Below are 13927 nucleotides of genomic sequence, written 5' to 3'. Positions count from 1 at the left end.
CCTGGATGTCCTGATTCCCTTGGCCCTTAACACGTATACAGTGATCAAAGAGCTTCTAAAAACTACATGACATGGCATCCAAATATACTGTATTTTTTGGAGTATAAGTTTTTTGGGAGTACAGTGGTACCTCGGTTCTCGACCACAATTCATTCCAGAAGTGTGGTCAAGAACCAATTTGGTCGAGTACCGAATTAATTTATCCCATAGGAAATAATGGAAATGGATTTAATTGGTTCCCAGTCCCTGTTGACTCTCTGGGAACCAATTAAATCTATTTTCTTTATTTCCTATGGGATAAAAAATCTGAGGAGCTGTATAAGCGCTCCAAGCTGCAGGAAGGGTGGGGACGGCTGCAATCCCGGCAGCTTCGGGGGGCTCCTTTCCTCAGTGCTTCATCTTATTACCTGTAGGCAGCTGCACCAACTTTCTCCTTCCCGGCAGTGGCAACGGCGGCGGCTTCCCTTCGAATAGCAACAGCGCCGGGAACGTCACGTGATGAAGGGAAGCTGCTGGAGCGGCGGCAACTGCTGAGATGGCTCCGGCAGCTTCCCTTCATCACGTGGCGTTCCCAGTGCTGTTGTTACTTGAAGGAAAGCCGCTGCCATTGCCGCCGCCAGGAGAAAGTTGGTGCAGCTGCCAACAGATAATAAGACGAAGCACTGAGGAAAGGAGCCCTCCGAAGCTGCCGAGATTGCAACCGCCCCCACCCTTCCTGCAGCTTGGAGTGGTAACATTTTGGATAATTAACAAAATTTTCTATGGCTGTTCGGTATCCAAATTTTTGTTTGGATACCGAAGGAAATTTTTGCTGAAAATTTTTGTTCGGTATCCGAAATGTACGACAACCAAGGCATTCGAGAACCGAGGTACCACTGTATTAGTTTTTGGGGAGCAAAATAGTGAAAAGAATCTGCTTACCAGATATTCATCTGGCTAGCAACTTTAGTCTGGTCAACTTCAGCACATTATTTTATCCCCTGGTTAGGGCTTAAAAAACCCTTTATTTGGAGAGAGTAACAATGAAAGAGCTTGCAAGCCGGTAAGAGCTGGGAACATCGTTAGCACCTGGTTAGGGCTGGAAAGAAACATTTTGGCAAGTTAGGCCAATGAAAAGACCCTGAAAAGACTTAAGGCTTGGAAAACATTATTTTCAGAGAGTGACAATGAAAGAGCTTGAAAGCCGGTAAGAGCTGGGAACATCGTTAGCACCTGGTTAGGGCTGGAAAGAAACATTCAAAGCAAATAGAGAATGAAAAAAAACTTACAAAGACAAGGTTTGGAAAACATTCTTCACAGATAGTAACAATGAAAAAGCTTGTAAGAGCTGGGAACATTGTTGGCACCTGGTTAGAGCTAGAAAGAAACTTATTCGGAGGAAGTTAGAACAATGAAAAAAACCCTGCAAAGACTTAGGGCTTGGAAAACATTCTTTGCAGAGAGAAACAATGAAAGAGCCTGCAAGGTAAGAGCTGAGAAGATTGTTAGCAGCTACTTAGGGCTGGAAAATAAAGCTACATGAATAAATAAATCCATCTCCATCTCTATCTATATATATATCTATATCATCTATATTTATATCAGCTATATCAGCTATAGCTATAGCTACAACTATATCTGTCTGTCTGTCTGTCTGTCTGTCTGTCTGTCTGTCTGTCTGTCTGTCTGTCTGTCTGTCGTGTTTTGTATTACTGGTGTCAGCAATAGTGGAAGAGAATGATAAAAAATAAAGATGGAGGTTGCAGTTCAGTAATTGTATGAACGTATATTATCTACTTACGTATATAATATATGGACATATATTGATGGAGAATATTATTTTATTCATCTCTTTCAGTTACTGTTGAATAACAGAAGGTGGCAAAAAATAACTAATATTTTTCCTTCTCCTATTTTAGCCACAAGAACCCAGCGAGGTGAGTTGGGCTGAAAGAGTGTGACAGGCCCAGGATCACCCATCTGGCTTTCATGAATACAGATGTATGGCACATGTGTATCTGAAATACTTTTTTCACATTAAAGATGGGTCACCTGTGATTCTCCATATACTGCTGAACTATATCTTCAGGTATGACAGCCATGTTGACTTGGGCTTCTGACGCTGTTAGTTTAATTGTTTAATTGTGTCTGTGATAGTAATGGGGAACAGAGCTAAGTACTCCAACCAGCTTGCTAATGAAATTTCAATGTTTTTGAATGTTGAAAAAACAAAATGTTTTCTTTTAAATGGTGGAAGAGGTGGAGGATGGGGAAGTATGACAAATTATCCATGAAACAACTATATGGAAGCAATATGTATGGAGTATAAATTAAATACAGTTAACTATTCAATTTTTAATAATAATAATATAATCAATCCACTCCCTCCTTATACTGTCTGGAGGTTTTCTGAATTAAAGCAGTAAAGGCGTCTCTGGGATAGGATGCTTCTGCCCTGAATATATTAAAAATATTAGGGAACCACAAAAAAGCCATAATGGATAACATAGCAATCCACAAACAATAAACTGGTGAATGCATTATTAAGTTTAGAAAGAATAAGCAGAAGGCAAATTTCTGTCAACATGGTTTGAAACAAATAAATCAAAATAAGAGAATGAAAGATAGGAAGATGAGGAAGAAGGGACAATAAAAATCATTTGTTTGAAATTTCAAGAAGCTTCATAAAGTAGAGTGTATCTATAAGCAGATTCAAAAGAAAATCTATTTGTTGGATAGCAGATAGATTTATTCACTAGAAAGAATGTGTGCAGAGAGAAACACTAAAGTTAGAAATACAAATTTTGTTTAAAATTAATGAGGCTGATGTGTGTAAGAGTGAAATACAGTGATACCTCGTCTTACAAACCCCTCTTCATACAAACTTTTCGTGATATGAACCTGGTGCCTAAGATTTTTTTGCCTCTTCTTCTGAACTATAATCCCTTCATTTTTACCAACGCTGCTTTGAATCCCAGCAAGAGGAGCCTCAGGGAAATCCCAGCTCTTCGGCTGGCAATGGAAGTCTGGAGGTGGGGTTTTCCAACGAGAGGAGCCTCAGGGGAATCCCAGCTCTTCGGCTGGCAATGGAAGTCTGGAGGTGGGGTTTTCCAGCGAGAGGAGCCTCAGGGAAATCCCAGCTCTTCGGCTGGCAATGGAAGTCTGGAGGTGGGGTTTTCCAGCGAGAGGAGCCTCAGGGGAATCCCAGCTCTTCGGCTGGCAATGGAAGTCTGGAGGTGGGGTTTTCCAACGAGAGGAGCCTCAGGGGAATCCCAGCTCTTCGGCTGGCAATGGAAGTCTGGAGGTGGGGTTTCCCAGCGAGAGGAGCCTCAGGGGAATCCCAGCTCTTCGGCTGGCAATGGAAGTCTGGAGGTGGGGTTTTCCAGCGAGGGTAGCCTCAGGGGAATCCCAGCGCTTTGGCTGGCAATGGAAGTCTGGAGGTGGGGTTTCCCAGCAAGGGGAGCCTCAGGGGAATCCCAGCTCTTCGGCTGGCAATGGAAGTCTGGAGGTGGGGTTTTCCAGCGAGGGGAGCCTCAGGGGAATCCCAGCTCTTCGGCTGGCAATGGAAGTCCAGAGGTGGGGTTTCCCAGCGAGAGGAGCCTCAGGGGAATCCCAGCGCTTCGGCTGGTAATGGACGTCTGGAGGTGGGGTTTCCCAGCAAGGGGAGCCTCAGGGGAATCCTAGCTCTTTGGCTGGCAATGGAAGTCCAGAAGCGGGGATTCCCAGCAGCGCAAGGCAAAAGGGGTGACTTTGGGGATGGGGTTGCACGCATTATTTGCTTTTACATTGATTCTTATGGGGTAAAATTGATTCATCTTACGAACTTTTCATCTTACGAACCTGGTCACGGAACGAATTAAGTTCGTAAAACGAGGTATCACTGTATATGTGTAGCTTAAGAAAGTACATGGTGTTAGGAAAGCCTACTGTATTTTTCAGAGTATAATATGCACCTTTTTCCCTAAAAGGGGGTGGAAATGTCGGTGCATCTTATACACAGAATACAGCACCCAGGAGCTCTCTTCAGGCTACCCAGACCCTTTGTCCACCCCATTTTTTGCAAAAAAATAGGTGTAAAATGGTCTGTTTTTGCCTTCTAATTACCCTATCTAACATGACTGGAGGGGGAATTCTGGGAGTTGAAGTCCACTAGTCTTAAAGCTGTCAAGTTTGAAGACTTGGGGTTTAGGGGTACAAGGGTCTTCAAACTTGGCAAGTTTAGGACTTGTGGACTTTCATTCCTGAACTAGCATGACTGGAGGAGGAATTCTGGGAGTTGAAATCCACAAGTCTTCAAGCTGTCAAGTTTGAAGTTTGTAAAAAGTATACATGGTTGTAAAAAGTATTTGGCTACACTGGTATTTTATTAAATAATATATTACTACACCATTTGGTTCAGAATACTTTTCCCCTTGTTTTTCCACCTCTAAAATATAGGTGTGTCTTATACTCAGGTATGTCTTATAGTCCAAAAGAGAAAGGGGGGGGGAAGAAAAGCTGAAGGAGGGCTGAACTGATGAAACCTAACCAATTAGAGGCATGTTAGGGAGAGAGATGCAATGTATAGATCAGGAAAAGGTTAATAAATGTGTAATTTTCTCAATATCTATTGCCCCTAGTGGTCAATACATTTATAGGCATATATAAAGTTGATTTTCAACACCCTTCGCTTTTCAGTGTACAGTAGCTTTGCTATTTTAGAGGTTTCAGGTAGGCTTTGGGTTGGTAACGTGAATCAATAAGGTTTTGGATTTAATGCACTTTTGGACCCATCAATAAGAGTTCTCCTTATGCATTTAAATGAGATTCCCTTGAAACTTTAAGAGGCACACATTCTGATATTCCAGTTAAATATCTCAGTGACTTCTAGCTACTTTGCAATGCATTTTAGCTTCCTGGTGGTATTAACACTTTTTTCATAAATATTAATAGGGTTGTGCATATAGGTTTGCATGAAACTTTTATGTTCAATACTCACTACCTTTGATTTATAGCTGAGTTTTGAACCAGGTCAGAGTCAGGAAAGATTTCTACTTTCAAGCAGAATAAGGAATGAGGCTGCCTTCTCCCCTCTCAAATTTTGCTAATGAAGCAAAAATCTATCATTTTAAAATAGTTTGTAATTCTTGATAGCCCAGCATCCCCTAGTCAAGAAATACTTCCTGAATATTTGTATTAAATATTAAAAATTGCATTCCTGTATTGATCTGACCATAGTTAGACTTTTATTTTTGTACTAGTTAGACTTCTAAGACAAGCGGAGCAATGGTAGCTCCTTTAAATGTTAAATGTTGTCTGTCTTGTATGTTTAAAGAAAATTAATAAAAATATTTTTAAAATATTGGAGGAGCTTTATTTAATTTTCTTTTGAAGGCAAAAATCTGCGAAAGCAGAATCTAAATCTGCCGCTGCTTCTTAGACTGGTGATCCTGATCCAATAATACTGTGGATCTTTTTCCTTTGTTTTTCATTGTACTAACTTTATTACCAATCTAAGCTCCAGCTGGTTCCCTCTCTACATTTTTTTGCAAAATTATTGGCAAAACCTAATTCAAAATGCTATTATGTCCATTTTGAGTTTGGAATACAGTGATCCCTCATTTTTGGTGGGGGATGCGTTCTAAGACCACCCGCGAAAAATGAATTTCCGCAAAGTAGCAGAAATATATTTTTTAATGTATTTAATGAGTATTTAGACTTTTAAAACCCTCCCTGTATTTTAAGCAACCCACCACTGCTGACCGCTGAGAGAGACTGGCTTCTCTCAGTGGTCAGCAGTGGTGGTAGCGGCTTTCCTGTAGTCGGGCGGCGGCGGCCGATCTTCAGAGAGTTGAGAAACATCCAAGAACTGGAGGACAAGACAAGACAAGGCTTCCCCCGTGATGCGCGGGCTGAAGGAAGCCAGCCCTGCAGTTCTCCCCCCCCAAACCATCCCTGCCCCAGCGTTCTAAGGTGTGAGGCGTCTTCCAGGAATGGGTCCCATCAATTAAACAATGTCAGTTGGCGGGACCAAGAGGAAGAGCCTTTTCTGTGGCAGCCCCGGCCCTCTGGAATCAACTCCCTCCAGAGATTTGAACAGCCCCCACCCTCCTTGCCTTCCATAAAATGCTGAAGACTCATGTCTGTTGCTAGGCGTGGGGATGATTACCTCCCCCCTTCGTTGTGTTTTCTGACCTCTGCTGTATGATGAACTGGGTTGAATGTGTACAATTGTGTAGTTGGTGATTTTATGACACTGGTTATGTTTATTAATGTTTTTTAATTGACTTTTACATTTTATTATTAGATTTGTAATGTATTGTATTATTGCTATTTATTTATTTATTTATTTATTTATTTATTTAGTTAGTTAGTTAGTTAGTTAGTTAGTTAGTTAGTTAGTTAGTTAGTTAGTTAGCTATTCGATTTGTATGACGCCCCTCTCCGGAGACTGTTATGTTGTGAGCTGCTCCGAGTCTTCGGAGAGAGGCGGAATACAAATCTAATAAATTATTATTATTTATTATTATTAATGGGGATAGGGGGTCACAACAATCGCCGGGCCCTCAGCTAACGCACAGGCTGAAGGAAGCCGCCGCTGCAGTTTACACACACACACAAACTGTCCCTGCCCTGGTGTTCTAAGGCGCGAGGCCTCTGCCGGGAATGGAGATGGAGGGGGGCACAGCAATCGCTGTGAATATTTTGGATATTCATCTTTCACGGTTTTCCTGGATTTTCCTTCATTATCTGCGATATAGCCCCTCCCCTTTGAAAAAACCCGTGAAGTAGCGAATCCATGAAAGATGAACCGCGAAGTAGCGAGGGATTACTGTAGTCACATTAGACATGTGTGTGTTTAGGAGGGTTCAGTTATCTGTCAACAGATGTAGTGAGAAAGATTGATTCAGTTAGTAATACAGTGTTCCCTCGATTTTCGCGGGTTCAAACTTCGCGAATAGCCTATACCACGGTTTTTCAAAAAATATTAATTAAAAAATACTCCACGGTTTTTTTTCTACATGTTTTTTTCTGCCCGATGATGTCATACGTCATCACCAAACTAATAATTTTTGCAAATAAGTAATGAAAAAAATAATTATTGTTAATAAATAATTATGTTTATAAATATCAGGATCACTGTGTCTTATTCAATGGTGAGTATCAGTAATAATGGTGAGTAAATGGTTGTTAAGGGAATGGGAAATTGCACTTTAGGGGTTTAAAGTGTTAAGGGAAGGCTTGTGATACTGTCCATAACTAAAAATGGTATATTTACTTCCGCATCTCTACTTCGCGGAAATTCGACTTTCGCGGGAGGTCTCGGAACGCATCCCCCGCGAAAATCGAGGGAACACTGTAGTTGAGATGGATCTAGTCATTGATGGATCCAGTCAAAAGGTTTTAAGAAATTGCTGCCCTTCAGCTTTCTGTTCCTTTCAGATTAATGGGATTTGCTTCTGGCTAGACAGTGATTTGCAGGGTTGATATATGATCCTCTCTTGCCCTCACAGCCACTTTCTTTCAGCATGAGATGGCTTTGTGCCTGCTGCCAGATAAGGTATATTTATTTAGCAAGGTATTTTCACAATCAAGCAACTATTTTAATTATTTAAAAAATGATCCTTGTCATTTCAAACCATCCATTCTTATAAGTAGGAATAAGAATTATAAGAATTAGACTTTTCACTCCCATTGCGGTCTTTAATTCTTTCAATACTTTTGAAAAGTGAGATCAACGTGGCAAACACCATGCAAATTGCCAATCAGGCTAAGTGTGGTTCCAAATTGCCAGGAATCCTGCATCATTTTTGTTTGCTGTCCCTTTGTGAACACAAGAAGGCATAAGAATAATTTTAAGAGATTTATTTATTTATTATTTATTTATTTATTCGATTCTTTTTTATTGAGTGGCAGTTTTCTCCAAACTGAGAGCTGTGGTTTGATGAGAAGGCTTAGGATTTTTATTAAACTTTTCTAGCACTTTCAGAATTGTTAGTGTTCTTAGTGTCCGTTGAGAGCAGAAATGGCGATTGGCCTTAATAGAAAAGGAGATGCATGTACTCTATATCAGGGATCTCCAACTTTGGCAACTTTAAGAATTCCTCAGCCACAATTTAATGCCATAAGTAGTGTTGGGCGAACCAAACCTGCAAAGTTCGGCTTCGTACCGGACTTTGTGCAGTTCGGCATACTGAACCCGAGCCCGTATTTTCGCAAAAGTTCGGCAAAAGTTCGGGTTCAGGAGAGTGCCAGGAAGTGCCGCCACTCCAGCTCTCACCTTCTGAAACAGCTGGGGTGCTTCCGGCACTCTCCTGAACCCAAACCCGAACCCGAACCCGAACTTATGCCGAACTTCCGGGTTTGGCATTTGGGAGACTGCTGAGAAGCGCCCCGGCTGTTTCTGAAGGTGACAGCTGGGTGGCGGCGCTTCCCAGAACAGCCGGGGAGCTGTCGGCCAGTCGGGAGGCAAAAAAGGAGGCGGGGAATCCCACGAGGAGATTCCAGGGGCGGAGCTTTGATATCACTGAGACGTTCCTCCTGGCCAGCTGAAACGGGGACTCCAGGAAGGACATCTCAGTGATGTCAAAGCTCCGCCCGTGGAATACCCTCGTGGGATTCCCCACCTCCTTTTGCACCTCCCGATCAGCCGACAGCTCCCCGGCTGTTCTGGGAAGCACCGCTGCCCAGCTTTCACCTTCAGAAACAGCCGAGGTGCTTCTAGGTGGTCTCCTGAATGCCGAACCCGGAGATTCAGCAAAAGTTCAGGTTCGGTGTTCGGGAGAGCGCTGGGAAGCGCGCTGACTGTTCCGGAAGGTGACAGCTGGGTGGCGGTGCTTCCTGGTGCTTCCCCGGGTGCTGAACTCAAAAGTTCGGCAAAGGTTCAGGTTTGGGTTCGGATGCCGAACCCGAACTTTTTTAAAAATTCGGGTACCGAACCCAAACCCGAACTTTGTTAGCCTTAGCCTTAAGGCTTTAATTTAATTTAATTTTAATCATTTTTTAATTTTCTCCTTAAAGCTTTAAATTGTGGCTTAGGAACTCTGGGATTTGAACTCCCAGAGTTGCCATGGTTGGAGACCCCTGCTCTATACCATCAATTATCTATAGTAGACAACGCAGTCCAGGATGATATATTCTGTGGCATCCTGCTGGCCGATTTTCTCTGCTGCTTCCCTGATGGCCCTAGATAGAATAATGGTTACCACTCCAGTGCCTTTCCTGCACTCACTACTTATGTAGAGATGAAATGGTCATTAAATCAGGTTTAAGCCTGCAATGCAGACCCTTCCGATGAACCAGGACTTTCTTTTAGCTTTCTCTATTAATGTCATATTAATGATCTTGCTTGTGTCTTGTGACCCTTCCCTTTACATCTCACTGGTTATGGGTTTCTGTTTTTTTTTCTTTTTAAAGCTGGCTTTCAAGTCAGTTGCTGAAGAAGAGCAGGTTGGTGTTTGGGTTAGGGTCTTTGGGGTTTTTTTAATGCAGTTTTTTATAGTTTTTTATTATATTCAACTTCTTTTTATTGTTCTGCATCTATTTCTATTTCTTTTTATATTATTATTGTAAGCTGCCCTGAGTCCTTTGGGATTGGGTGGCATAGAAGTCAAATAAATAAATAGATACTGTAGATGGATTGATGCATGGATGGATGCATGCATTGACGGACAGACAGACAGACAGACAGACAGACAGACAGACAGATAGATCTCTGTGAGAGAAATGCATGACTGGCGGTTTAAACCGCCGGCCGAAATTGCCCCCGGAGCAGGGGGACGCTGTTGGTGGCTCTACAGAGCTCCGAACTTCTGGGTTCCTTGGAAACTGGAAGTTTGGCTTCTGGCAGCACGCCAGGTCAGCGCGCCACCTGCTGGTCACTGGGGGAGGTCCTGGATCACCCTATTTAAGGGCGATCCGAACAGGACCTCCTCCTTGCTTTTCTGGTGCTGGAAGCGAACACCCGCCCACCCTCTGCTATTAATAGTGTGTCCTAAGGGCCAAATAGGAATTTTTTGCGGCCTCCCCTTTAGAGGAGGCCGTTTTTTCACCTATTCCACACTGACGGTGCGGACTGGATTGGTTAAGGGGTGCGGCGCACTTAGATGTATAGGCCTCCCTTTGGTCACTGGGGTTTGGCATGTTAGGGGTGGAAATGGGCAATTAGAAGTGACTGCAAATGCTCCTTTGGGCATCCTTTAAAGGATGATGGACCGCCTCTCTCCAGGAACTAGAGGTTGGAACAACGTCGGGGATTGGAGAGAGGATGTCCATGAGAATCACCGGATCCAATTTCCCATGGGGATTGGAGGGTGAACTCCTCCCACACGATGAAGGGGCGTGGCTTGGATCCAGGTGAAGGTGGTTACCTTCACTTGGTTCAGCAAGGAGTTTTTGCCCAATGTTGCCAAGGAAGTTTCTGGTAGGAATTTCCACCCCATTAGTTTTGGCCTCTGCAGGTCCTTAGATATTTTTAATTTAAATATTTAAATTTACATATTTAAAGTTACGTTATTTAAATTTATGTTAATTTAATAAAATGACCCTTATTTAATCCACAATATGTCTCAGCGTCTTTACTCCGCTTCCGGGGCAATTGTTCCTCCTACAGAATAATTGGGGACTCACACATAACGATGCCTCATCTGCCACCATACTCTTAAGTTTATAACCTAACAGGCTACTTTATATTTGAAGTGGAAAAGATATTTCAAAATTAAGTAAAGGTGAGCTTTGAGGCCATACGGCTGTGGTCTAGTTTTCTGTATCTTGGCATTTTTTGTCAACTGATATGACTGGTCCCTTCCAGAGGCAGAGTGACTGTTTTGTGGCACACTTCTTAATAGCTGAGAGGCAACTAAACAGGGACTTCCATCAAGACACCAGAAAACTAGGCCTGGGCCATTCAATGTGAAACCTCATCACTCCTTGATTGTTACTAGCCCATGAAATACACATTGGCAATAAAAATCAGAACACCAAATGTAAGTTGGGCGAAAATGCCCTTGTAGATCAGAATTAAAAATTGTTAACCTAATTTTGCGAAGCTTCTTCTCTTTAACCCTGTATTGCTAACTAGGGCATACAAAACCTTTGCCAGACCAATTCTTGCATACAGCTCATCTGCCTGAAATCCACACTGCATATTGGACATTGATATGATCGAGTGGGTCCAAAGATATTTCATGAGAAGAGTACTCCACTCCTCTACTCACAACATAATTCCCTTTGCCCCCAGGCTTGAAAATTTGGGGCTTGGACAATCTGCAACTGTGGTCTGATCTAAGCATAGTACACAAAATTGTCTGCTGCAATGTCTTACCTGCCAATTACTTCTTCACCTTCAACCTCAATAATAAACAGGTTAACAATCAATACAAGCTCAAGGTAAACTGCTCCAAACTTGATTGCAGAAAATAGGACTTCAGCAATAGAATGGCCAATGCTCTAGCTGACTCCATTGTTGCATCCTAAACCATCACAGCTTCAACCTTAAACATAGAAACATAGAAACATAGAAGACTGATGGCAGAAAAAGACCACATGGTCCATCTAGTCTGCCCTTATACTATTTCCTGTATTTTATCTTACAATGGATATATGTTTATCCCAGGCATGTTTAAATTCAGTTACTGTGGATTAACCAACCATGTCTGCTGGAAGTTTGTTCCAAGGATTTACTACTCTTTCAGTAAAATAATATTTTCTCATGTTGCTTTTGATCTTTCCTCCAACTAACTTCAGATTGTGTCCCCTTGTTCTTGTGTTCACTTCCCTATTAAAAACACTTCCCTCCTGAACCTTATTTAACCCTTTCACATATTTAAATGTTTTGATCATGTCCCCCCCTTTTCCTTCTGTCCTCCAGACTATACAGATTGAGTTCATTAAGTCTTTCCTGATACGTTTTATGCTTAAGACCTTCCCCCATTCTTGTAGCCCATCTTTGGACCCGTTCAATTTTGTCAATATCTTTTTGTAGGTGAGGTCTCCAGAACTGAACACAGTATTCCAAATGTGGTCTCACCAGCGCTCTATATAGCGGGATCATAATCTCCCTCTTCCTGCTTGTTATACCTCTAGCTATGCAGCCAAGCATCCTACTTGCTTTTCCTACTGCCCGACCACACTGCTCACCCATTTTGAGACTGTCAGAAATCACTACCCCTAAATCCTTCTCTTCTGAAGTTTTTGCTAACACAGAACTGCCAATGCAATACTCAGATTGAGGATTCCTTTTCCCCAAGTGCATTATTTTACATTTGGAAACATTAAACTGCAGTTTCCATTGCTTAAATTGTCTATCATGGATCTTACTACATTCCTAAAAGGTCCGTAAAGAGGGTGCGCCTACCATCCTTGTCCTACTGTCACAATTTATTTATAGTCATTTCCTTTATTCATGTTCATGTTTATACCTGTTACCTTGTGCATGTTTGACAAACTGATAAATAAATAAAAATACCAATATATTATACTTGTACTTCAAAACACTCATGAGTGATGGAATCTTCTTAAGTCAAACATATCTTTTTCTTAGGATTGCCCTGTAGGTTTAGAAGGCAGCCACATGATCTTGGGCAAAGATACAACTGCCATAAACATATTCTTAAGCATTTCCCACTTTGGATCTGAAATACTGCACAGCTCCTTAGTTCAATATACAAGTTCTTGCTTTACTAAAACAGTTCACAAATTTTGTTCGAGTGATTTATCTGGAATTGGATCCCATGCACTACTGCATTTATTAGAATCAATAAATAACATTTATTGGGAGCCTCACATTCCTGAAACATGACTTACCAGAATGCAGTTATTGTGGATATTTTATATGTTAGAATGAACCATGTTAAAGGATGGAATCACCTCTGTATACATTGGGTTGGGTTGGAGGTATGAATTAAAAAAGAACGATCACATGGAAGCAACATTGACAAGACTAGCAAGATGAAGTGTCCTTGATTCACATAATTCTTCCCTAATTTATGCTTGGATAAATTTTCTTTAGACAATTTCCTGTGTCCATGAAAGTTTGGCATAATCTCATATGAACAACTGTTGTGGTTAGCTCTGCCCCAGCTCCTGCCCCAAGGACTGTGGATGTGGTGGAGACATCCACATGCCGCAGGCCTGTTTTGCTCCCGGTGGAATCTGCTGATGAAGGCTCCTCTGACCAAGAAGACATGAGTGACAGGGAGGAGGAGAGTGTGGCAGACAGCTCAGAAGGGGATCAATTATCTAGCTCCTCCTTGGATTCGGAACAAGAGTTAAAGATACAGCCACGCATGCAGAGAGCGATGCATAGGCAACAACAACTGAGAGATTATTATCAAAGAAAATGAGGCCACCTGCGGTTTGGGTGGGGCTGTGGTAATTAGTGAGGCTGCTATACATAGCAGCCTGTGGGTTTGGCCATTGTGGAGGATTATCTGATCATTGTGTTTTGTGCCTGCCTTGCTGACTTGGACCTTTGTGTGCTGATTTTCCCCCGCTTTGAAACTAAACCAGAGCAAAGTGTGTTTCACTTTGTGAAAGAAGAAGGACTGTGAATTGCCTCACAGCTGCAAGCTAAGTATCTCAGAACTGATAAGGGACTTATACAAATTATCAGTTTGTTTGGAGACAAGTGCTCTTTGCTATACAAAAAGAGGGCTTAGTTTATTTGAATTTTCGGTATAAAGAACATTGTTTTGAATTTTCAAACGTGTGTTGTCTGAAATTTGTATCTGTGAATTTTCGGGAGGATTCTACCAGAGAGCTCGACAGAACAAACAACACCTTGCATTGAATCCTAAAATACCACATTATGATAATTTCAAACCATACTCAATGGTTTCTTGGCCATGCCTCCCCTTTATTTGTATCCATCTCATATATTAATAACGATGTTTATACATGTATCTGTTATCTAATACACGCTTGACTAAATAAATAAATAAATACTGTAAACCTGATCCCTAGGTTGAGA

The 13927-nt window shown here is 41.9% G+C and overlaps 1 protein-coding gene across 1 annotated transcript in view; it reads left to right on the top strand.

The window, feature by feature from the left end:
• Positions 1 to 13927, top strand: part of KCTD17 (potassium channel tetramerization domain containing 17) — a 227519-nt gene that overhangs the window by 198629 nt on the left and 14963 nt on the right. The window lies entirely within an intron of this gene.

This window comes from Erythrolamprus reginae, chromosome 6 (assembly GCF_031021105.1).
Source record: "Erythrolamprus reginae isolate rEryReg1 chromosome 6, rEryReg1.hap1, whole genome shotgun sequence".
Lineage (NCBI taxonomy): Eukaryota > Metazoa > Chordata > Lepidosauria > Squamata > Dipsadidae > Erythrolamprus > Erythrolamprus reginae.
This window is presented reverse-complemented; position numbering and strand designations above follow the sequence as displayed.